This window comes from Camellia sinensis, chromosome 1, assembly GCF_055761805.1.
Source record: "Camellia sinensis isolate YWXY chromosome 1, ASM5576180v1, whole genome shotgun sequence".
NCBI lineage: Eukaryota > Viridiplantae > Streptophyta > Magnoliopsida > Ericales > Theaceae > Camellia > Camellia sinensis.
Window position 1 is genome coordinate 18,135,791 of NC_138961.1, and position 27,640 is coordinate 18,163,430.

The following is a 27,640-nucleotide window of genomic DNA, read 5'->3' on the forward strand; positions in this document are numbered from 1 at the left end:
CCCGAAAAAAGATTTCTTTGACCGGGAAAGGCTTGCCGAGGTTCTTGAACATGTGAAGGGTGAAAGAAGAAGAGACTACTCCAAATATCAAGAATTGAACGGTTGGGATGCTATGTGAAGAAGCAATCGTTGCAGCCCAAGGCTAGTTGTGATTGTAGATTACTATGTCTAAATTTAGGGTTTTGAGGATGTCAGAGAAGATCAGAATGGACATGTCGAAGGTGGTTTTTAAGGTTGTCATGAGGTGGGTTGGGAGGCCATTGGTGGTGTGGTAGTAAGGAAGGACGTCTGGTGAGGAGGGCATGTGAAATTCTACTAGTTTTATTGAGAGAGAGTTGTAGTTGTTGTTGTGACCTAGCTTTTTCTTGATAGAATTGAGAATGATGGGTGTTGAACAAAAGTATATGTGGAAGTTTCTGTGTGTTAGCTTTTTGGCTGGCTCTAAGAAGGGAGATGTGTGACCATGAGCCAACCATGGTAGCATTAGAACATTGATTTTCCTCTCTCTGCTATCCATGGTCTCTCTCTTTCTCTCTAGGGTGAGGTTGAACCCTTTTATTTGATGATATACAAGGAAAATGATATACTAACAATTTTTTTTTATAAATTATTATTATTTTAATCAAAATGATATGATAAGTTGTATTTTAAAAATTATTAGATAATTTTTGAAATATATGTGACATTATTTATATTATACTCTCAATAAATGAAGAGTAAATGTGTCATTTGTTATCTCATAATTACTTAATTAACAATGTGCGACCATTGTCTTACTCATAAAATAGATCTCGTGAATCATATAAGTTGGTTCAAACATCCCGTTATTTTTTTTTAAAAAAAAATATGTGAATAATGTCACATTATATTTTGAGTTTTCTTTAATAATTACGTGGTATGTTTCAAAATATAGTCCATCAATGCTCTTTTTAATTAAAAAATGTCACATTATTCTATTATATATATATATATATATATTATTGTGGACAAATTAGCTGAAGTCATTGTTTTTGCACAACATTGTAATATATTCTCAACCTCCTTATTTTGTAGCCAATGACAAATGTGGGATGCTATAACATGTGTAGCCAACTAAATAATTTTTATCTATAAAGTTTGCCTCTTTATCAAAATTATATATAGATATATATATATATATATATACCTTTCCTGGCACCACTCCACGTTAATAGGGGTGGCCTGTTGCAACTTGCTTGGGAGGAATTTCAAGATGGGCTGAGATAAGATAGTTTATTAATGGGCAAATTACACTAAAAGTCTCTATAGTTTGAGACTTGTGTCATTTTAATCTCTAACATTTTAATTGTGACATATTTAATCCTAAATTTTGAATCTTGTTCTAAATAATGTCAATTGAATATACCATTGGTTAATTTCAAAGGCAAAATCGTCAATTTAATAAATATAAACTAATTTGACAAAAAAAAATGTCAAAAAAATATTTTCAATTTTTAAAAAATTATTTTTATCCACTAAAGATAAAATTATGTAAAATTGATCAAAATTAATAAAAATTACATGATTAATTTTTAAAAATTAATTTTACATGATCATCGTCTAAATACATAATAAAAATTAATTTGGTAAAAAAATAAATAAATGTCTAAAAGATTTATTAATTTTACATAATTTTATCTTTAGTGGGTAGAAATAATTTTTAAAAATGCAAAAATATTTTTTTGACATTTATTTTTGTCAAATTAGTTTATATTTTATCAAATTGACGATTTTACCCTTGAGAAATTTAATGATATCTTCAATTGTCCTTATTTGGAACAAGATTCAAAATTCAGGGTCAAATGTGTCACAATTAAAAAATCAAAAACTAAATTGATACAAGTCTCAAACTATAGAGATTATTAGTGTAATTCACCCTTTATTAATAAAGGGCAAAATTGTACGAATGCAATTTTCATTCATAAGTTTAATATAAAATAATGTGAATTCTTATGATTGTTTTATTTTTATTTATTAGGTCACATCACATTTTTTCATATATATAATTTTAATTGTGATAATTTTCATTAATAAAGTATTAGTTGATCGGTGGTTTGGGCTCATTCGTAATCGCTATAATAATATAAAACTTCAACCATACAATATAATAGCAGTGACAGCTAATTTTTTTATTTTGTAAAAGTATGTAACGAAACGCGTCAATGAGATTTATAATTAAAATAAAATAATAAATAAATAAAAGTGAAAGTGATGTTTTACCTTAGTGTACTTGCACGTAATTTGGGATTTATTAAAAATATAAAAAAAAAATTATATTTTTAATAAATCACTTTTATTAAGCATCACTTTTATTTTTAAACATCACTTTTATTTATTAACCTATGATCAAGTTGTAACGCCCTCAAAATTAACCCATTATATATATATCATAAACATGCATTATTTAAAGAAGACAATTAATTAATTCATTCATCAGAGTATTACTAAATAAAGCATTACATGTAACATCGAATAAAATGCCCTACAGGCTTACATCTTTCCAAGCCAACACTTGGATTCAAAAATATGAGTTCTAATCTCAATACAAGAAAAGCCCTAGGCTTGAATGTTTACATGTACAAATAAATATCAACGATTAACTAAAGATAATCTTCTTCAATCCAGATGCCAAACCCTCCCAAGCTAAGTCCTTGGAGGTAGTTTATCGCCTGAACCTGAAAATGATGTTCCCATAAAGGGTGAGCCACAGCCCAGTAGAGATATACTAAACCACATATAAGCAATGAATAAAGCAATAGCATTCAACAGATGGTCAACCAAAATAATCAATTACTTCATTTTACAGTCTCATGACACTATTGCCAAAGATACGTTTTACTTTCCAATTTTATCCGTATGGCTCAGAACCTGGCAAAACTTACAACAGTGAATCACATATATCATATTCACATCCTTCCATTATCAACAACAAATGAGACTCAAGCTCATATCAAACACTTCATACTTCCAGATTGATACACATTTTAGTGCTGTATCAATAAAACACTTCTATATAAATAAGCACACATAAAAGTGATGCTAATGGAGTCCATCCCCTATCTCCTCTCAAACAAAATCCGGTTTAAAGGTCCATCCCCTATCTTCCCCTAAACCGTGGAGTACATCCCCTATCTCCTCCCACACACAAAACAATGTATGCAAATGCAATGCTCAATCAATACACGTATTTTCTGTATCAATGCCATAGTCAAAATTAATGATTTAACCAATGTGATTAGTTTCAGTTATTCCTAATCCACATGCAATGTCTACAACAATCACGACTATCCTCCACCGATAGCCCAAAACAGTTATTTCTAAACTGAAAATAACCATATCAACAATTCAATAGACAAATGATACCAACTACCCAATTATGCCATTTAATCAATAAATTCCCCAATTCCATGAATTTAACCCTCTTTTCCCAATTCCATGAATTACTTATACAAATTAATTCAATAATACAACTAGGGTTTTTCTCAAAATTTACCCAAGTCTTCCCAACATATCAAAATACCAAAACTTAGAACAAAACCTATAAAATGGAGTAGGAAATCCCTACCTCAAAGAAAATAACCCGAATGGAGAAGATAGAGATAAATGCCCAAATTCCAATGTGCTCCAAATCACCAAATGTTCAGATTAGAATGAAGCCCAAGCCGTCCTCTATCTTTCTAATGAAGGATCTAGGGTAGAAATACACCCTAAGTGGATCAAATCTAAGAGAGAAGGTGAATAGGGAGAGAGAAAAGTCGGACCTAGGGTTTGGAATCAAAAAGAATGTGAAAAAGACTGATCAAAATCCGCTGTTGCGTATATAAACTGGACAGGCTCGCTCGAGCGAAGACTTGGTCGCTCGAGCGACCAGACACAGAGAAACTACGCTCGAGCCAAGGAAGCCTTGCTCGAGCCAACAAGCCAAAAGCTCGCTCGAGCGAAAGAAAGCTCGATCGAGCGAAGAACTCAAACCCTCAGGTCTGTAACCAGACATACGCTCGAGCGAAGGAACAATTGCTCGAGCGAAGAACGAACTAACTCGCTCGAGCGAATAAAAGCTCGCTCGAGCCAAGAATGCAAAGCTACAGGTCCAAACCTGAAACAAACTCTCGCTCGAGCTACCAAACCCCGGCTCGAGCGAAGAACCAAAAACAACAACTCGCTCGAGCGACAAACTCCTCGCTCGAGCGAAGATCCAAAATACTGGACAGCAACACTTGATTTCTAAACCCAACCAACCTGAAACAAACCTGCCCAACACATCCTATAATTCCAAATGAGAAATAAGGGACAACAACAACCGTTATACAATGACAGAATCTACGGAACCTAAGTCCGGATACAATAATCAAAGGGGAGAAGACCGGGGTGCGGCCGTGGCCCAAAGCGGACAATATCGATGACGTGTGAAGGGTCGGGGCGTTACAAATGGTATCAGAGTCGACTCTCTGGAGTACCGAGTGTGGGCCCCTGGCGTCTCTCGGTGCATGTGGGCGGGCTTGCGAGCTGGCAGGCTACTGCACGGGGACGTGCAGCCTTATGGGGGGTGGATTGTGAGGCCCCGGTGTCTCACATCGGGAATGGAGGGGAGTTCCTGGGCTATAAAAGTAAAAACCTGGACCCTTATATAGCATCGAGGCCTTTTCCCGGGTGGTGAAATCCCTAATAGAACTCCACAGTTAAGCGTGCTTAGGCTGGAGTAGTTCTGGGATGGGTGACCCACTGGGAAGAACAAATCCGTGCGGCCGTGGCCCAAAGCGGACAATATCGATGACGTGTGAAGGGTCGGGGCGTTACAAAGTCCTAATTGTTTTAAAAAAATTATTAAAATCATGGTAATCGTTTATTTTTTAACAAACAAATGTGCTCTTATTATGAGGTTACAAATGTCTAATTTATTTGATTTTTTGCATGAATGATCTATTCAATGAACCTTACAATATGAACGGTTCAAATCATCGAAAAAGATTTGGAATACACCCCTAGTGGGCCTCACAGTAACCTATTGTGCCTTAAGGCACAGCAGGAACCCCAACTCTTAAATTTTTTTTATCAAGTTTGAAAATTACATCTTAATTTTTGAGATTTTCAGTTACATAAAAAATAGCATCTTTCATTAATTAACCGTTAACTCATTAATGCAAGTAATAAATTTTTTTTCCTTCAAAAATACCTATATTAATCTTTATGAAATTAAACATTTTCTACTTTTTGACTATCTTACATTCTTTATTCCTCATTTTTTCTCAATTAATAATATCACTTTGTCTAATCATCACACTACTATCTTTATTTAGAGTGTGTGTATAATAAGGCAAAGGATCTTCATTGTTTAATTTAATGTGTTTTGGACAATAATTTTTTTTTGTTTTGAATTTTAAAATTGGAAATAACTATGTGATATATAGTTATTATTTGAGAGAGAAATAAACTACCATTACAAAAGGTATCAAATTTCTCTCCATAGGAGTTCAACTTGTCACCTCACACCACAAAGGGTGTTACATGCACAATCACTAGGTCAAATGCCCTAATTTTGACCACCTTAATTTTGAAAAATGTACAAAAACATCCATTTGGAGATACTTTGAAATGGTGAAAATAACACAATTTCATAACTAAAAGGGTCAAAATATATAAATTTATAGATGAAGAGGGTAAACTAATATTTATTAATAATTGAAAGAGTATTGATGTAATTAATCGTAATTGTTTTTTCCATATAATATGTTATTCATCAAAGTCATCGAGATCACAATGTACAACAACATCAACCATTTATGCAAAAATTTAAAAATAAAATAAAACAATCAATCATAAGATGGCACAATTGGATGTATAGAGGTGAGAAAAAATATTTTATCATTTTCATAGATGACTATACTAGATATAGTTATGTTTATTTAATTTGAACCAAGGATGAAGTTTTGGAAACTTTCATTCAATATAAGAATGAAGTTGAAAATCAACATGATAAGAAAATTAAAAAACTTAGAAGTGATAGAGGTGGTGAATATAAATCACCTTTTGGTGGATTTTGTAAAGAATATGGAATAATTTATCAAACCACTGCTCTTTACTCACATCAGCAAAATGGAATTGCTAAAAGGAAAAATAGGACTTTAAAAGAAATGATGAATGACATGTTAATAAGTTTTGGATTACCTCAGAACTTGTGGGGGAAAGCAATACTTTCTACTAATTATATACTTAATAAAGTACCCCAAAGAAAGTGAATCAAACACCTTATGAAATGTGGCATGAGAGAGTACCATCCTACAAATACTTAAAAGTGTGGGAGTGTTTGGCTAAAGTGGCTATTCCTAGTTCTAAAAAGACTAAGATAGGTCCTAAAATCGTTGAACATTTGTTTCACTTAGAAGCAGCTTTTGAAAGAATGAGAAAGTTTAAGTTGAAACTCAATCCTTTTAAGTGTGCTTTTAGCGTATCATCTGGAAACTTCTTGGGCTACGTAGTACACAAGAAAGGAATACAAATTGACAAGAATAAAGCCAAAGCCATCGCCATCATTGAAGCCAGACCTCCATCAAGTAAGAAAGAATTACAAAAGTTCCTTGGACAGGTTAATTTTCTTCGAAGATTCATTTCTAATACTGCAGGAAAAACTAAAGTATTTTCTTCCTTGTTAAGGCTAAAAGATGAGGAGGAATCTATGTGGACATCAGAGCATCAAACTACTTTCGAAGGAATCAAAGCCTACTTGACTAACCCTCCAGTGTTGATGTCACCAAAGGTGATAAGCCCTTGAAGTTGTACATAGCTGCAGCAGAGGATTCATTGGGAGCTTTCTTAGCCCAAGACAATGAAGAAGGCAAGGAGCAAGCTGTTTATTACCTTAGTAGGTTTCTAAATTCTTGTGAATATAAATACTCAGCTATAGAAAAGCTGTGCCTTGCATTGTATTTGGCTGCATTGAAGTTAAGATACTATCTTTTGCCTACAACTGTCTTGGTAATTGTAATCACAGATTTGGTTAAATATACGTTATCTAGACCCATGTTGGGGGGAGGAATTGGCAAATGGATACTAACTTTATCAGAATTTTATTTAGAATATGTCCCCCAAAAGGCAGTAAAAGGATAAGTTTTAGCTAATTTTTTGGCAGACCATCCATGTCAAACAGAAAGCCAAGAGATAATGGAACTTAGTATGGCTAGTATTGAACCATGGCAAATGTGGTTCGATGGATCAAAAACCAATGGTTTAACTGGAATTGGTGTAGTAATTAAGTCACCACAAAGAGTAGAAACCACGCATGGTTTCATAGTGGATGACATTACTTGTTCCAATAATCAAGCTGAATATGAAGCCTTAATAATGGGACTGGAAATACTTATTGGATTACAAGCTCATGCAATTGACATATTTGGAGATTCTCAATTGGTAGTTAACCAGATGAAAGGGATTTTCAAATGTCAAAGTATAAGCATGTTGCCATACTATGTTGTTGCATTACATCTGCTTTCTCAATTTCAGGTAGCAAATGTAACTCATGTCCCAAGATTCTTGAATAATAAAGCTAATGATGTGGCTCAGAAAGCTTTGAATTTCAAGAGAATGGATAATACTTGAAGGGATATAAGCCAAACAACATATCAGAAAGTAATACCACCCTTGAATTAAAGGAATGTGGTCCTGGAAGTCAATCATAATGACTTACAAGAACAAGATTGGAGGCATCCAATAATGTATCTGGCTGGCCCATCTTCGAAAGCCAGCAGAAAAATTAAGTTGCAGTCTATGCAATACATAATGTATGGTAATGCTCTCTCCAAAAGGGGGGAAAATGGTTTATTGTTGGAATGTTTAGGTCCAAAGGAAGCATTGACAGCTATGGCTGAGGTTCATGAAGGCATCTGTGGTGCTCATCAACCTGGTGTGAAGATGAGATGGCTGCTTCGAAGGCATTCCTACTATTGGCCAACTATCCTTAAAGACTACATAGAATATGCAAGAGGTTGCCAGGCATGCCAAAAGCATGGCACAATAAGGCACGTGCCCATAACTGACCTGCATGCAGTTGTGAAGCCTTGGCCATTTAGAGGATGGACCATGGATATGATGGGGAAAATACACCCACCCTCTTCGAAGCATCATTGTTTCATCTTAGTGGCCACTGATTACTTCACTAAGTGGGTCGAAGCTAAGCCATACAAGGCTGTAGACCAGACTGAAGTCATTGGATTCATTAAGGATTTAATCCATAGATTTGGTATCCCACAGACTATAACTGTTGATAATGGGATTGTATTTGATGGGAAAATGGTAAAGTCTTTTGTGACAGAGTTTGGAATTAGCCTTGTTAATTTCACCCCTTATTATGCACAAGCCAATGGTCAAGCTGAATCATACAATAAGTCTTTGAAAAAAGGAATATAGAAAGTTGTGGAAGACAATCCTAGGGATTAGCATAACTTATTATTAGATGTATTTTGGGCTTATAGGACTTCTCCAAGGTCAAGCATAGGAATCACTCCTTATGCCTTAGTATATGGGCATGATGCAGTGCTACCTGTGGAAATTAATGTTAAGTCTTTGAGGGTGAGATGCCAAGACCAGTTAGATCTTGAACAATACCATCAGAGTATGTGCTTGGAATTAGAAAGTATAGATGAAGCTAGGATTCTGGCATTAAATAACATTCTCTTCCACAAGAAGAAAGCAGCCAAAAACTATAATAAGAAAGTCAAGCACATTGGCTTTGATGAATGTGATTTGGTATGGAAGACAATACTCCCAATAGGGATTAAAAGCCATAAGTTTGGTAAATGGTCACCTAACTGGGAAGGACCATATCAAGTTCATAGAGTCCTGTTTTTTGGAGCATATCATTTGAGAAATTTGAATGGATATGTACATCCCAAAAAGATTAATGGCAGATATTTGAAGCCTTATTAGCTAACCGTGCGGGAAACACAAGGAATAGAATAAGTACTAAATAAAAGAACATGAGAACACTTCAATGATAAATAAGAATTTATTTCATAAAGAGTCAAATACATGTAGCCATAGATTGGCCCAAAAGTTAGTACAATGTTTAAATTGTTCTTTTACAATAGATGTTCTATTCTTAAGGGATAGAAACAATTGAATGGATGTAGTCATCTCTTGCTTTCGATCAGTTAGCTCTTGATTAGTGATTTGCAGCTTGGTAGTAGTCCGATCCAAAGCTTGGTTAACAGTTGATAATTCTTCTTCAAGTTGAGCCTTCTTTTCAAACAGTTGAGCTCAAAATTGGGAGACAGAGAAATGTTGTTCTTTTAGTTCTGACACTTCAGCCTAAACTTTAGAAACAAAACTCTGATCCCTCAGCAACTTCTCATCTGCAGCCTTAGCAGCATGATAGATGTTGATGTAAAAATCAATAGAGGCTGCCGCCTGAGACAAATGACCTGAGACAATCATGCCGGATTGCTCAACAATCTTGCAGCACTGGAGGAAGCCATTTCTTATTATAGGCCTCTATAAGGCTTCGAAAGGGATCATCGAGAAGGATGTCAGCAGCTCCAGGCAGCTGTCCAAGTCTATCGGAGGCAAAGAAGTCTTACTACTAGAGGAAGAGCTCTAAAAAATTTCTAGCAAAGAATCAGCTAGAACCAATGGCTCAGTCTCATTGTTAGTCAGTGGAGAGGTGGAAGGTATGTCAAAAAGACTAGCCAGTCTAGCTTCAAAAATATCCACCTCATCCATTGACATGGAAGGTGCAGAAAGAGCTCTGGTAGAAGGAAGAAATGACTGCATAGGAATTAGAGAAGAAGGTGAAGTATCCTTAGCAGTCTCTATAGTTCTTGCTACCAATTGGTCAAGAGAAGAAGAACTGGAGCTAGGCAAAGGTAATGGATGATGGATTGAAGAGCTACCAGTACCCTCAATGTGAGAGTCAGCTACCATCAAAGATGAAGTAGCAGCTAGAATTTCCTTAGAAAGATGAGGAGAAATAGTGCTCGAAGGAGAATCAAATTGAGTAAAATCAAAAGGCAAATGAGGGAGGTATGGAATTAAGCCAAAGGGAAAAGGAGCAGGAATACTTGGCCTCAAGAAGGGTATGGAAAATATAGGGCCAGGAAGTGGGAGAATTATTTGAATGGGCTCCACATCTTGAGGTTGTTCAACTTCGATTGAAATTGATGGAGTCCTTATTGAAAGAATAGGCAAAGTAGTTGTGGTTGCAAAAGAAGAAATACAAAACAATGTCAAGCCTCAGCATTGAGAATTTGAGAAAGATGAATAAATGTACAAAGGAGCTTACTGGTTTCAAAAGTAATGGCTATGATTGGGAAGCTGTGAAGAGTATAGTGTCCAGCAGCTTACTGTTTCCTTGCAACCTCTTTCTGGAGTGCATCAGCGGCGGCAGCTTTATCCCTGAGCATTTGCTGTAGCTTCCTCTTCTCAGCCCTTTGGAATACAATAAGCTCTTTGGAATGCTCTGCTTGCACTGCTTTAGCAGATACTTATGGATAGGATCTCTAGTGAAATCAGCAAGAGAGACAGTCATCTTCTTTCTTCTTTTTAAGGGTGTCTCTTGCTCTTGATCTGCCTCTTCTTCTTCTGCTGCTGCCTGAACTCCAGGTGCTTCCTCTTCAGGATCAAGTAAAAGCTTCCTTTTCTTTTGTTGTTGTTTGCTCTTGAGAAGATTTAAAGCTTGGATCTTTTGGGGAGAATTTCCCTGTGAGGCACCCGCACCACCTTCACCAAAAGAAGAACTAGAGATAAGGCTAAAAGCATTATAAAGAAGGAGAAGAGAAAAAAAAACAAGGGTACATACCTTTCTTCGAGGCAGCCCGAGTAACTCTAGCAGGAGTTGAGGCAGCTGGAATAGGCTTCATAATGATAGGTGCAAGAACTGTGGTAGCAGGAACAGTGGAAGAAGTAATAATTCCAGCCCTTTTCGATTTGGGTTGAGGTATATCCAATACCATTAATAGGTCTTAGGGAGAAATGGCCAAGTATACCTCCATATTGGCCAGCCACCAGTTTTGGCACCTTTTCAATAGGTTACTCTGAGAAATGAAAGGGAAATACTCAAACTCAATCAAGTCCTGGATAAATTTAGAAGTTGCTTCTTCTAATCTGGATCTTCGAACCTTTAAGTCCCTGCTGGTAAGACTTAAATTGGTCTGGCTGCAGAGAGGTATTGGGACCCCTTGTGTGAGGCCAAATTGCCTAGCAAATTGAGCAGGACAATAGGGCTCCACAATGCACTTGTAAGCTCTGGGGTTCATAGTCCCAATGAATAACTCTCTAGGGATCAGAATAGAGGCCCATATGCTCTTGTGTTGGGGTGAAGGAAGAACCTATCACTTAGAAAGGTTTTCAACCAAGATGGGCCAATGGTAGTAGGTTCGAATGGATGGAAGTTATGGGAAAGAAAGGAAGCTGGAAGTTGGTGGAAGAAAGAGAACTAAAAGCAAAGATAGAAAGATGGAAGCTGGAAGTTGGTGGAAGAAAGAGAAGTAAAAAGCAAAGGTAGAAGGATAGAGTGAAATGCTGCCTAGCCTCATGCCATGAGTAGTAGGATTTGCCTCCAAAAACTTAAGGCATTTGGATTGTAATTCAGTAAAATATGAAAAAAGCCAAAGCTGAAGTATCCAAAATGGACCTCCTTGATTGGCATCCAAAGGTTTCTCACAAAAAAGAGAACATGCTCTGTATGCGTGACCGAGAACGTATGAAGCTAAGGCCACTTTTTTCTGTAAAAAAAAGGCTTTGGCAAGAGAGGCAAATTCAGGCATGATTCTTTGAGAAGAGGTGCAGAAAAGGAATTTGCAAAGCCAATACAATATGAAACAAAAGAATTCCCTATCAGTCACAGGGCCCTCCCTTTTATTCTTAGCCTTGACAAAGTCACTATAGGATGAGTTAAGAGAGGGGAGGGAAAAAGGGGTTGATAGGTCAGGGTAATCTGGTCCAAAGGGGTTTCCAATGAGGGACAATCCTAATAGATGGCAGATATCAAGAACAGTAGGGGCCATCATCCCACATCTAAATTGAAAGAAATTAAAGGCAGAATTCCAAAAGCAAAAGGCAGCAGGTATTAAGAAAGGGTCCTTTGAGATAGTGAACCTGGATAATTGGAGGGCATCGAAAAAACAGAGCTCTTGAAGGTCCAGAGTCCTATCAGGGACAACCCGATCATACAATTCTTGCCACTCTGGTCTCACCGTGGGCCAGCAGTGATGGAGGCTTTTCATTCTCCAGTTTTCTCAGTCAAGACCACCATCGTAAAGGAGACAATGGTCTTCTAGACGTGGATATAGAGCTGGAAGCTCAATAGGAATCTCTTTGAAGATGGGCCCAAGCACATACTCTTGCTGCTCATGACGGCGGGGAATGAAGATGCGTCCGTCAATGGCGTTTTTCTCACCGGCCTTATACTTCTCACACTCTTCGGCAATAATCCTTTTCAAGGTCACAGATGGACTCGCACGCTCCATAACTGGTATTTTCAGAGAAGAATAAGCCATTGATAAAAGAATTTTCTCAGAACACAAAGTCGGGAGAGAGGAGGAGGAAAAGGAAGGTCAATGGAGACGAAGGATTTATGTGATAGACAAATAGGTGAATTCAAAGCACGAAATAAAAAGGGTTCTAAAACCTTTACATTTGGAAAATATATCGTGGAATTCGTAAAGAAATACTGAAAGTACGGATGCAAAGAGTTTCCCTCAATATTGATAATTTCTGGAGGGAAACACATCTTAAATACTAATGTCAGCTTCAAAATAAAATATTTGGCTTCGAAGCCAATTTTTTGCGCCAAAATGAAATGACAAATGGCTTCGAATGTCGAAAGCTTACTTTGAAGCACATCCCATGAATTACGGTGAAAGAGTGTTTAGATATTTGTTTACTTCAAAAGGATTAAGAACCTGTTTTATGATTTCTTAGTGAGAATAAATCCTTCGAAGCAAAACTTGAGATCCCTTAAGGATGGAAATTGTTGTTCGAAGTATCAAAACCAACAGTTGGTTTGATAATATCCAGGAGAGATTGTTTTTTCGGATTAAAACAGTGCAGCCCTTAAAGGGGGTTTCCATATTTTTGAAAGTATGGACTGTTGTTCAAAGCAAAAATGGTCAATTTAAAACTGGTTGATTGTACTAACCATATGACCATATGTTGGATATGATTAAAACAAGCTTTAAGGGGCAAGATTGTTAAATTCGAAGCATTGATTCTAAATGGAAATCAGCAAAAAATTGTCAACTGTATTCCATGAATTGGAAAAATTCATGTTGGTTTTTCAGTGTTTCATTTGAGATGATTGAATCCAGATTCGAAGGATGAGATTGTGGAGTTCGAAGCCCTAAATTTGCTTATAAAGACAAACAGAGATAAAGTCAAACCACGCCAAACAAAGAGAAAAGTCTTAGCTATATTGAAACAAAAGCAATTACATCAAAAGGCCCTCTTTGGGTACAAATTCGAGTTCATAAAAGTAAGGAATAAAATAAATAACAAGATCATGGAATTTAGTCCAGCTATGGTCAATAAATTTTGTTAATCATATTATTTAATTTTGATGATGTCTAAAATATATTAGTTAATATACATATTATTTGACACAAATTATTATCTTTTTAAAATATATATGTTAAATATTAGTTTAAATATTTTCAAAAACTTTACTATTCACTTTTTGAAAAATAGGGTTAATTACTATTCATCTTTTGAAAAATCGATTAATTATATTATTTTGACAAAAATGATTATTTTAAATATTTTCAAAAACTTTACTATTCACTTTTTGAAAAATAGGGTTAATTACTATTCATCTTTTGACAAATCGATTAATTATATTATTTTGACAAAAATGATTGATTGGTTGTATTATTTTGACAAACTTGATATTTATGGGTTGTCTTATTTTGACAAAATTAATATGGAGTGGTAAAATATTTAGTATAAAATCTTTACAACATATACAATATTTTAAAGAGGATATATATTTTCAGATCCATCATAAATATTAATTATAGAGATTTTTCTGTATGCAAAATTTTGATCAGAACTTATATAGCATTATATGCAGAATACATCACGTGCGCTATTAAATTTTTTACATTACATTGATTATATCATATTATAATCAAACAAGAAGAAAAAGATGGAGTTATATATATATGTGTATATATATATATATTATAAACTAGATGGAGAAAATTATTTGTTTGAAAGTTGTGAACTTTGTATTAAATTGTCTACAAAAATGGTGGCTCCATGTTTGAAATAACAAAAAGAAAAAAAATCAATCTTATTTTTATCTATTTAATTCTTATCATTTGCTGACTATTTAAATTTAAGGAGTGTGCTTATGTAAGCAATGACATCAAGAGCCTGCTTATGTAAGCGATGACATCAGGAGCGTGCTTATGTAAGCGATGACGTCAGGAGCGTGTTTATGTAAGCCATGACGTCAGCAAGGAGTGTCCAACGGGCATATTTTTGTGTATAAATAGAAGTGTTGGATGTGGAGAAAAACCAAGAACTTGAAGAGAAAATATTTCTGTGAGCTCCAAAATTCTGAGTATTCTGCTCTTTCACTTTCAGATCTAAGTCTAGCTTTTGTTCTTACACTTTCATATCTACTCTTTGTGAGAGAATTATTGTAAAAGTGGGTTCAATTACCACTTATTCTTATTCCTTATTTTTGTGAGAGATTTTGTAAAGGTAAGGCATTTATTGTTGAGTGAGGCTCAATAGATAAGAGTAAGTCCTGTGCCAAATCCACAAGCTTGGTGGTGTATTTATTCAATTGATAGTAAAGAAATTCTCAAGGAGGTTCCTTGGGGAGTGGACGTAGGCCTGGCGTGCCGAACCACTATAAATCGCAGTGTTTGATTTTCTCTCTCTATCTCTTCTACTTTTATATTGATAATTATTATTCTGTTTTTTTTATTTATTAAAATTCTGAATATTGTGTTATTTTTAATATTGTGAAATTTTTTAATAACCCAATTCACCCCCCCTCTTGGGTTGCCTATCTGGGATAACAATTGGTATCAGAGCCTAGACTCTAGTTTTTGTGACTTAACCGTCTCAGAGTAGATCATGGCAACCCCTAGTTATTCCTTACCCGAGGGACAAGCATCTAATAGGCCACCTCTATTTAGCGGCACAAATTTTAGCTATTGGAAAACTAGGATGACCATACATATTCAATCTAATGATTATGAATGTTGGAAAATTATTTGTAATGGTCCAAAAATTCCTACCAAAACTATAGATGGACTTAGGGTACCAAAACCTGAAGATGAGTGGGATGAATCAGATACTAGAATGGCCCAAATTAATGTCAAAGCTACAAACATGTTGTACTGTGCTTTAGATGCCAACGAGTTCAATAGAATTTCCACATGTAAAACCGCTAAAGAAATTTGGGACAAGCTTATAGTGACTCATGAGGGAACCGAACAAGTTAAAGAATCTAGAGTCAGTTTGCTAGTCCATAATTATGAACTTTTTAAAATGAAGCCTGATGAAACTATTCCTCAAATGTTTACTCGTTTTACTGATATTATTAATGGTTTAACTTCTCTTGGCAAAATATATACTAATGCTGAAATTGTAAGAAAAGTGCTTAGGTCATTGCCAAAAAGTTGGGAGACAAAAGTCATTGCCATTACCGAAGCCAAGGATTTATCAAAGCTAAGTCTAGATGAGTTAATGGGATCTCTCTTAACTCATGAGCTCATAATGCAAGAAGGAAAGGAAGAGGAGGACAACAACAAGAAGAAAGGAATAGCTTTCAAATCCACCTCGAAACATCAAGAGGATAAGGAAGATGATTCAGATGAGGATGAGGAAATGGCTTTCATCACTAGAAAGTTCCAAAGGTTTGTGAGAAAGAAACAAGGTGTACGAAATTTTTTCAGAAAAGACTTCAACAACAGGGATTTTCAAAGAGGAGAAAATCACAAAAAATCTGAAGTAACCTGCTATGAATGCAACAAACCTGGACACTACAAATCAGAATGTCCAGAACTTAAGAAAAAATTCAAGAAGGACAAAAAGAAAGCTATGATTGCAGCATGGGGAGAAGATAGTGATGAAAGCGACACAGAAACCGAAGTTTGCAAAAACGAGGTTGCTAACCTATGTTTAATGGCACTTGGAAATGAAAATGAGGTAAATGACGAATCTTTTACATTTGATGAATTACAATTAGCTTTTGATGAATTACATGCAGAATTTAAGAAACTTAGTTTGAAAAATAATTGTCAAAAGAAAGTAATTTCAAGTTTATCAAAAGAAAATGAATCATTGACTTCCAAGATAAATGTTTTAGAAAATGAAGCCATGAAAATGAAAAAGGAAAATGAGATTTTAACTCAAAAAGAGTCTTCAATTTCTGAAAAACATTTAGTTGTATTGCAAAAAGAAAACGAGTCTTTAAAAAATGAGCAAATTATTTTAAAAGAAAATATTGAAGACTTGAAAACTACTCTTTCAAAGTTCACTCAAGGTAGAGAGACTTTAGATAAAATTCTTAAAAATCAAAACCGTACTTTTGGTAGAGCCGGAATTGGATATAAACCTTTTTCAAAAGTAAAAACTGCCAAAAATGGTTTTGTATATGCATCTTCTAATCACTCTCATCTCACATGTCATTTTTGTGGAACAAAAGGTCATATTTCACCTTCATGTCCTATTAAAAGAAATCCTTTTGCTAAAATAAAAAAGATGTGGGTTCCTAAGGATATCTCAAGGGTATCAAATTCTAACTTTTATGGACCCAAGAAAAAATGGGTACCAATAGAGAAATCAAATTTTTGTAGGTATGTTTCAAGACAAAATCCAGTAACGATAGATGGTATCTCGACAGTGCATGTTCGAGACACATGACTGGAAATAAATCTATGTTCGCCACACTCCAACCAAAGGATGGCGGATATGTGACTTTTGGCGACAATAGCAAGGGTAAAATCATTGGTGTAGGAAGTATTGGTAAAAATCCCTCTCCTATTATTGAAAATGTTTTATTTGTTGAAGGTTTAAAATGTAACTTGCTTAGTATTAGTCAATTATGTGATAAAGGTTATAGAGTTATTTTTGAGAAAACTCATTGCACTATTGAAAATACCTTAGAAAACAAAACTTTATTTGTAGGTTATAGACATGAGAATGTATATGTGTTTGATTTACATGATTTATCTTCTCATTTCAACATTAAATGTTTATCTGCTATAAATGATAATGGTTGGCTTTGGCATAGAAGATTAGGACATGCTCATTTTGATTTAATTTCCAAGCTTTCAAAAAATGAGTTAGTCATAGGTTTACCAAAAATTGTTTTTGAAAAAGATAAACTTTGTGATGCATGTCAATTTGGAAAACAAACTAGAATTTCTTTTAAATCCAAAAATATCGTTTCAACTACTAGACCGCTTCAACTCTTGCATATTGATCTATTCGGACCATCTAGAACATTAAGTTTAGGAGGAAAATCTTATGCCCTTGTTTGTGTTGATGATTACACTAGATATACATGGGTATTATTTTTAGCACACAAAAATGAAGCTTTTTATAATTTCTCAAAACTTTGTAAAAGAATTCAAAATGAGAAAAATCTTAATATTTGTAGTATTAGAAGTGACCATGGTAGAGAATTTGAAAATGATGATTTTATTAAGTTTTGTGATGACTTAGGAATAGATCATAATTTCTCAGCCCCTAGGACTCCTCAACAAAACGGTGTGGTTGAAAGAAAAAATAGAACTCTTGAAGAAATGGCTCGTACTATGCTTTGTGAAAATAATTTGCCTAAATATTTTTGGACGGAAGCTGTAAACACTGCATGCTATGTTATAAACCGTGCCATGATTAGACCTATTCTTAAGAAAACTCCTTACGAACTTTGGAAAGGTAGAAAACCTAATATTAGTCACTTGCGTGCTTTTGGTTGTAAATGCTTTGTATTAAATAACAATAAAGATAATTTAGGAAAATTTGATGCTAAATCGGATGAAGCTATATTTCTTGGTTATTCTATGTCTAGTAAAGCTTATAGAGTATTTAATAAAAGAACTCTACTTGTTGAAGAATCTGTGCATGTTGTTTTTGATGAATCTAACGATATTATTTCCAAGAATCTGTTAAGTAATGATATTGTAGAAAATCAACCAAGCATGGAGAGTATTTATAAAAAGGAAAATGAAGAAAATCCATTACGCAAACATGACGAAGAAATGACAATGGAGAATCTTCAAGAAATATATGCTCTTCCAGAAAATGACTCAAATCTACCAAAAGAATGGAAGTATGCTCATGGCCACCCCAAAGACCTCATCATAGGTGATGCGGCGGAAGGTATAAAAACTCGTTTCTCTGTTAGAAATATTTGTGGTAACTTGGCATTTGTTTCACAAATTGAACCAAAATCATTTTTAGAAGCTGAAAATGATGAAAACTGGATTTTAGCAATGCAAGAAGAATTAAATCAATTTGAAAGAAATGAAGTTTGGTTTTTGACCCCTCGACCTAAGGATCATCCAGTTATTGGTACAAAATGGGTTTTTCGAAATAAAATGGACGAATCTGGAGTTGTTACTAGAAATAAAGCTAGATTAGTAGCTCAAGGCTATAATCAAGAAGAGGGAATTGATTTTGATGAAACTTTTGCACCAGTTGCTAGACTTGAAGCTATTAGAATGTTACTTGCTTTTGCGTGTTTTAAAGATTTTAAATTATATCAAATGGATGTTAAAAGTGCTTTTTTAAATGGGTACATTTCGGAGGAAGTCTATGTTGAACAACCTCCCGGTTTTGAAAATCATAAATACCCGGATCATGTTTTCAAACTTTCAAAAGCCTTATATGGCTTAAAACAAGCTCCTAGAGCATGGTATGAAAGATTGAGTAATTTTCTACTTGACAAAGGTTTTTGTAGAGGAAAAATTGATACAACACTTTTTATAAAAATCAAAAAAGAAGATATGCTAATCGTTCAAATTTATGTTGATGATATCATTTTTGGTGCTACTAATGAAAATTTGTGCAAAGAGTTTGCTAAAGACATGCAGGGTGAGTTTGAAATGAGTATGATGGGGGAATTAAATTACTTCCTTGGTCTACAAATTAAACAAACTAATGATGGAATCCATTTAAATCAAACGAAATATATCAAAGATCTACTCAAAAGGTTTGAAATGGAGTCATCAAAGCATGCAGCAACTCCAATGAGCACATCGATAAAAATCGACAAAGATGAGCAAGGTAAACCCGTAGATGAGAAGAAATATCGAGGTATGATTGGTTCTTTACTTTATCTTACTGCAAGTAGGCCCGACATAATGTTTAGTGTTTGTATGTGTGCACGTTTTCAATCCGCACCGAAAGAGTCACACATCATCGCAGTCAAACGCATTTTCAGATATCTTGTCGGCACTCAAAATTTGGGATTATGGTATCCTAAGGGAACCACCTTTGAACTTTTTGGTTACTCAGATGCCGACTTTGCGGGATGTAGACTTGACCGAAAAAGCACTAGTGGCACTTGTCATTTTCTTGGACACTCACTCACCTCTTGGTTTTGCAAAAAACAAAACTCAGTGGCTTTGTCAACTGCTGAAGCAGAATACATTGCCGCCGCTGGGTGTTGTGCACAATTGCTTTGGATGAAACAACAACTTCAAGATTTTGGACTTCACTATGATCATATTCCTATAAAATGTGACAACACAAGTGCCATTAACCTTTCAAAAAATCCTATTCAACACTCACGCACTAAACACATTGAAATAAGGCATCATTTTCTGAGAGATCATGTACTCAAAGGTGACATTGAACTCGAATTTGTGCCTACAAATTGTCAATTAGCTGACATATTTACCAAGCCTCTAAATGAAGAACAATTTTGTTATATTAGAACAGAACTTGGTATGATGAATACTCCAATATAATGTGTATATTAAAAAATAATTTTTTAATAATTAAATAAAATAAATATTGTAATTATTATTATTATTATAAAAAAAAATTAATAACAATAATAATATACATATATTTATATATATAATTTTTTCTCTCTCTCTCCCGTTCCGTCCTTATCTCTCACCCACTCTCTTCCTTACTCTCTCTTTTTCTCTTTCTCTTGGTCTCTCGCTCTCTCCTTCTTCCTCAGCCGACTCCATATCCATATTCACCATCATCTACAACCATCTCCACCATCCACAAAATCATCCATCACTTTCATCACTACTATCATCCACCCAAATCCCTCACCAATCCACAAAACTCCATCACTTCTCTACCCAAAAATCTGCATCACCATCTTTGCCGATCCATCAAGTTCCATCGCCGATCCACCAAGATCCGTGACAGATCCATCAAGATCCATTGCCGATCTACACAAATTGCCACCGATCTACCCAATCTTCTCTATTTCTTCCGATCATCAAGGTCATCACCGATCAACATGTTAAAATTATTATTGCACTGTGTTGTATTTTTTTTCTTGTTATATGTGCTCCAAATTCTCTTGGATTTAATATTGGTTGCTTCTACCTTGATTGAAGTATTTGTTTTTATTTTTATTTTCTCCTTTTATGCTAGTGCACTTGGTGTAGTTGTTTATGGCCAGATCTTAAGGGCCTTTGGTATCATAGATTGGTAATCTATTTCTTCAATTTTATGAAATTTCTAGTGCATTAATTCAGGGGGAGACTCATATTTTGAGATTAACAATCATTATAAAAATATATATATATATAAAAAAAAAGGGCATGTGTATATTCTGTGCATAATTTTAGGGGGAGTATATATATACATTTTTTTTCTTATCTGCCATACTCCTTATCTGCACCAACAAACAATTTTTTTGTGCAAAGTCAAAATTTAAAAAAAATAATAATAATAATAATAATAATAAATACATAAAGGAAGAAATGCTCACAATTTTATTTCAGAAAAAGAAAATATTACTCGATTACAGGTAAATTGTCAGAAGGTTTCACAGATTTTTTCTTTTTCACTTCTCTCAACAATTTTTCATGAGCCTCTGTTACATGCCTCTCTCTATTTTCGATTTCTGTGAGTCTTGGCATTATCACCGTTGCATAATACTGCACTGCATTCTCCAACTGTGCATTTTTTCTTTTTAGCTCTTTCTTCTCCTTACACATATTCACTACTTGTTGTTTTAACAAGCACACCTCATCTCTCCATTGCTGATTTTCTTGTACTCTTGCTTGTAATCGTCGCGCCATATTGGAAACTGCAGTCATGGCCTGTGTACTAAGAGCCATAGTGTGATTAATAGCATCGAAATCATTTCGATTGCCAATACCACTAGAACCCTCATTTACAGGCATAGCATGTGCCTGCGTCACTGGTACTCTCTCATTTGCTTGCATTACAGGCACCTCATGCAGGTTCGACTCATTGATAGCCAAGGTAAGGAATGACATGATTACAAAAGAAGCTAAAACAAATTTTTCTCTCAAAACACTTGATGATTTTGTATCTTTGCCTCTGATCTGTGTCACTTTTTATACACTCCATTGCTCCATTCCTCGATGCATATCTGCTATCTCTGCTCAAATCTTTTGTTTGTCCATACTTCCTGCGCTCGAGATGCTCCAAAATCCCCACAATGATTCCGACAAGACAGCCGGCCCCTTATTTTATTTTTGGCCACCCAGATTATTGTATCCACTGTGTTTGTTTCTTATCTTCATCTTTATTTTGATGATGTCAAAGGGGGAGAAAAAATATGATTTTGAAAATTATATGTTGCAGGGTTACCATTATCAAAATTATATGTCGCAGGGTTGTCAAATATTTTGTCAAATTTATTTTGTGTCAAATCCATACAAATATTGCCATCATCAAAAAGGGGGAGATTGTTAATCATATTATTTAATTTTGATGATGTCTAAAATATATTAGTTAATATACATATTATTTGACACAAATTATTATCTTTTTAAAATATATATGTTAAATATTAGTTTAAATATTTTCAAAAACTTTACTATTCACTTTTTGAAAAATAGGGTTAATTACTATTCATCTTTTGAAAAATCGATTAATTATATTATTTTGACAAAAATGATTATTTTAAATATTTTCAAAAACTTTACTATTCACTTTTTGAAAAATAGGGTTAATTACTATTCATCTTTTGACAAATCGATTAATTATATTATTTTGACAAAAATGATTGATTGGTTGTATTATTTTGACAAACTTGATATTTATGGGTTGTCTTATTTTGACAAAATTAATATGGAGTGGTAAAATATTTAGTATAAAATCTTTACAACATATACAATATTTTAAAGAGGATATATATTTTCAGATCCATCATAAATATTAATTATAGAGATTTTTCTGTATGCAAAATTTTGATCAGAACTTATATAGCATTATATGCAGAATACATCACGTGCGCTATTAAATTTTTTACATTACATTGATTATATCATATTATAATCAAACAAGAAGAAAAAGATGGAGTTATATATATATGTGTATATATATATATATTATAAACTAGATGGAGAAAATTATTTGTTTGAAAGTTGTGAACTTTGTATTAAATTGTCTACAAAAATGGTGGCTCCATGTTTGAAATAACAAAAAGAAAAAAATCAATCTTATTTTTATCTATTTAATTCTTATCATTTGCTGACTATTTAAATTTAAGGAGTGTGCTTATGTAAGCAATGACATCAAGAGCCTGCTTATGTAAGCGATGACATCAGGAGCGTGCTTATGTAAGCGATGACGTCAGGAGCGTGTTTATGTAAGCCATGACGTCAGCAAGGAGTGTCCAACGGGCATATTTTTGTGTATAAATAGAAGTGTTGGATGTGGAGAAAAACCAAGAACTTGAAGAGAAAATATTTCTGTGAGCTCCAAAATTCTGAGTATTCTGCTCTTTCACTTTCAGATCTAAGTCTAGCTTTTGTTCTTACACTTTCATATCTACTCTTTGTGAGAGAATTATTGTAAAAGTGGGTTCAATTACCACTTATTCTTATTCCTTATTTTTGTGAGAGATTTTGTAAGGGTAAGGCATTTATTGTTGAGTGAGGCTCAATAGATAAGAGTAAGTCCTGTGCCAAATCCACAAGCTTGGTGGTGTATTTATTCAATTGATAGTAAAGAAATTCTCAAGGAGGTTCCTTGGGGAGTGGACGTAGGCCTGGCGTGCCGAACCACTATAAATCGCAGTGTTTGATTTTCTCTCTCTATCTCTTCTACTTTTATATTGATAATTATTATTCTGTTTTTTTTATTTATTAAAATTCTGAATATTGTGTTATTTTTAATATTGTGAAATTTTTTAATAACCCAATTCACCCCCCCTCTTGGGTTGCCTATCTGGGATAACAAATTTCTGTTCCTTTTTTATTCTATCCACTATTTTCTCCAGGCTTGGCTGTTGAAGTTGATGTGCTCTTACTTGATAAAAGAGTTCTTCAGCCTTTATTTCGAACGCTGTTTCTTTTAACCCTTGTTCCAGCTCATCCATATCTAAGTAATCCCAGTACGCAGAGGCTTTATTCTTGAAGTTATCGTATTCTTCGATGAGGTTCTCTGTTTCGTACTGGGTATGAACTCGAAGGGATGGAAGTTGGTTCAAAAATTGAGTGGTGGCCACAGAAGTCCGGTGCCAATGGAGAAGCAACGGGAGTTGGTCCAAAAACATTTAGAGTTTTACTTGGGCGATGGGGTTGAGGACGTGACCCGAGTCATAATATCACAAGCCCATCGAAGGTTCTTAAGAGGAACATCATCTTCAAGAACATTGAAAGGCAAGTGAGAAAAGGCCGCAAGCAGAAGTTGGGCTTGCTTTCGTTGAGCTGGAGTAGGGGAAGGTGGAGGCTTATAAGGAGGAAAACCCTTGTCCGCAGAGAGGGTAAGCCTCAGTCTCTCTGTCCAGCAGGGATTTTGCAGAGGAGGAGGTATAGAGGCTTCCATTTCGAAAGAATGAGGAAATTGAGGGGCATTAACACAATCAAGCCAGTCAGAAGAGCAAACGCTCGCCTTCTGGGCTAAGAACGATGGGTTATACCCTTGTGCCTCTTCTGGGCGTCGGGTAGCTTGTACTATCTTTGTAGGCATGGAGGATGTGTACCATGCTACAAGCAGATTGTCCTCTAAACTGCGTCGGCGGTTGATGGGCACGTAAGGATAAACCACCAAACTTCGAGCATCAGAAGGGAATTCTAGAGGATCAGTGAACTCGACAAAGTGGTGATTAACTCGCTTCCTTAACTCACATGTCTCAGGTTCCGACCAGCTTCTCCAACCAGAAGCCCTAGAGGAAGAAAAAACCATAGCCTCATCCCATGCAGAAGATTATGGATTAGAAGAAGAACTTCCCATGTCCATATTTGCAAGTTTCTGAATCAAAGGATTGTGGACAATGTGTTCGTAGTCCAAGGGTTGATAATTTGCAAAAGTTTCCATGACTTGAATATAGAAAGGTGGGTAAAGGTGGCTAATCAATGCATGAAGATTCTTTCGAGGACGAACGGTATTATCAAACAACTCTTCATATGCTTGATCGAGATAAGAAAAGGTCTGTTTATCCATTGAATTGGACTTTTCAAATACTGAGATAGTGAGCTTGTTTAAGGGATCAAAAAGGAGTTAATGCAAATGTTCATCAATGAATGACGGTTGTGTTTCTAAAAATGCAAAGCCCATGCATGTTCTAAAATGTGGATAAAAGACCTTGATCCACTAATATCACCAAGTACTGGGTATATTAGTGCGGGGGGGTAATGTTGGCTATATATTTTGTATAAGCCAATTACACTTCAACACATGGCAGGTTAAGGGTAATACGGGAAGACAACTCAAACCTTCGATCGTGATCGTATACGTGACAGCTAATATTGGTTTTTCATAAGTTCTGCGTAGTATTGGATCAGCAAAAAGATGCAAAGTGATGTGGCTTCAACGGTTACTCACATTTAAATTCAAAAATCATGAGGGAAGCCTAACTGGAGGTATTGGCATAGTGGAGCTAACTATAACGCAACATGATCAGCGATCATGGAGGAGCAGTTCGACAGTTAGAAGTGCAGTTCGATGGTTCTCCTTGAGAAGTATAAATAGCAGAGAAGGCCCCAGAAAAAGCCCCAGACTCAGATCCAAAAAACCAATTTTATCTACTTTATTTCCTTTCCAGTTTTGCATTTCCTGTTCTTTGTATTTTTGTACTTTAAAATTCCTGCACTGCACTTCGTTCATAGGAGTAGTTTCAAGTAAATTGTTGCTGTAAATCTCTACGAAACTGAATTGGATCATTGTAAGTTTTTTGTTTTACGTAATACTGCAATTGTTCTTCATTTAATCATTGTCAGTTTATTCCTCCTAAGCAAAGCCACCAGTAAAAGTCCTCTTCATTGAGGCTGAAAGAACTAAAACACAATCGTCTGATAATTGGTTGTCAATTAAATTTCTGTAAGGACTGATTGATCCTTGCTGGCACGCTCACAATTACAAAAATAACATTCAAAAGCCAAAAAAGCCAACACATTCTTATTTTCTCACTAAATTCTCTACTTTTAATTCTTATATCCTCCCCACTTTTTTCCACAACAATTTTCCTTACTACTTGTGCTATCGCTTCTCTGTTGAGTCTGCCATTCTCGTCTCGAATGACCTCCATAGCCACACCAACCTCCTCCACCAGTCTAGCATTTAATGGCTGGTCCAAATGCATTGGCATTGCTACAATTGGTATCCCAAATGTTAAGCTTTGCAATACGAATTCCATCCACAGTGACTCACAAAGCAGCCGGTGCTTGAATGGGCAAGAATTCTTGCCTGTGGTGCCCAACCCTCTACAACCATTCCTCTCTGTGCTACCCTCTCAATAAACCCCTTTGGCAGTGCTTCTTCAAGCTCAACTTTCTCTCCTACAGGAAACCTAACAACCCATATGAAATTAACCTTGCTAAGCTCTAACCCATGAGCTATCTCTTCAATCTCTTCCTTAGACATAAAATACTCACTCCCAAAGGAAACAAACAGAGTGGAGGACTCATCCTTGTAATCAAGCCATTGTATGATCTCAGAGTGCTCGTTTTCATCATCAATGATTTCTTTCACAAGAGGACCAACAGGGACAACCTTCTTCCCACCTATATCTGACAGATAATCGATGTATTTTCCTTCAAGCTCTCGAAAAGTGTTGTACAACACAATCTTGCAAGGTGGTTTCATTTCATGTTGATCATTTACAGGGGCATCTTGTTTGTCTTTGGATTTTTGTTGTCGCATTCTCGATCATATGGTGAAACCGTGTTTCATGGAATCTAGAAAGCTAAATAGCCGGAAATGGGAATTCAACACCACCGCCAATCTTGATCTTGTGGGTTCCATAAGAAACTACAGCAGCTCCAGAAGTCATGAATGACGAGGTCTGGGGTTAGTGTGTTGAGGATGGTGAAGAAGCTTGGGCTTGCCATTTCAAAGGTTGTTTTGTGGTGTGGTAGTGAGGAGGAAGCTCAGGCGAGGATGGGAGGTGGATTTCTACTAGTTCAATTGAGAGACAATAGTTTTCAGTGATTCTTTTCTTGATGGAACTGAGATTGATTGGGGTAGAACACAAATATATGTGGAAATTTCTGTGTGAGTTTCTTTGCAAGCACTAGGAAGGGAGAGATGTGACCATGGGCCAACCATGGTAGCATTAGGACATTCATTTTGCTCTGTTTTGTATCCATGATCTCTACTCTCTCTCTCTCTCTCTCTCTCTCTCTCTCCCTCTGTTTTGCTCTGTTTGGTGATGATCAATATAACAAATACGATCAATGTTATATATTGATTTATGTAAGGACGTTGATTCATGAAGATACCAATCAGGGCCGGTTTTGGGCACAAGCCAGCAAAGCCGGGTCCCCAAAAATTGACTATAAAAAATACTCTAAATTTTTGTTAATTATTATATTAATCTAAAAAAAAATCTTACTAAAATTTAAAGGGACTCAACAAAATTCAATTATAATTTAAAACTAATATATGGTTGATATGATAAATTATTTAAAACTAATAGATAGTTATTTTTTTATCGGATGTGGTAAATTATTGAATGGTTATATTCCAAATGTATAGAATAAGACTGATTATATTACATGTAGTTACTATATTCAAATTAAAGTTGATTAGATTTTACTTTTACTCAACCATGTCAAATGAAAGATTAAATGAATTAGCGATTTTATCCATCGAAAATAATTTAGCTTATAAGTTGGATTATGGAAACTAGATTAGTGATTTTATAGTTAAAAATGATAGAAGAATGATATTTAAGTAATTTTTGTTATAGTTTATTTACTTTTTGTTTGATACTTCAATTTAGATCATTTTAATCATTTTCTTAATATAAACTTTAATGTATATTTAGATAAATTTTAATGTATATATATATATATATATTGAAAATAATTTTTTTACGAGTACTGTCAAATATATTTTAAAAAAATAAAAATTAGACACATAATTATTTTTTTGTAAAATATGTATGAAAAATGCCCGAGTTAAAAGTTAACATTTATATCCGAAAAAATCAGAACTGGCCTGATACACCAATGAAAACTGCAAGCCAATGCGTGAATTCAATAATATAAACTGAGAG

General features: G+C 34.9%; 1 pseudogene; it reads right to left on the minus strand.

Moving 5' to 3' along the window:
• Positions 1-12,242: 12,242 nt before the first annotated feature.
• On the minus strand, positions 12,243-26,283 carry LOC114279878 (mogroside IIIx synthase pseudogene; annotated as a pseudogene).
• Between the last annotated feature and the right edge of the window lie 1,357 nt (positions 26,284-27,640).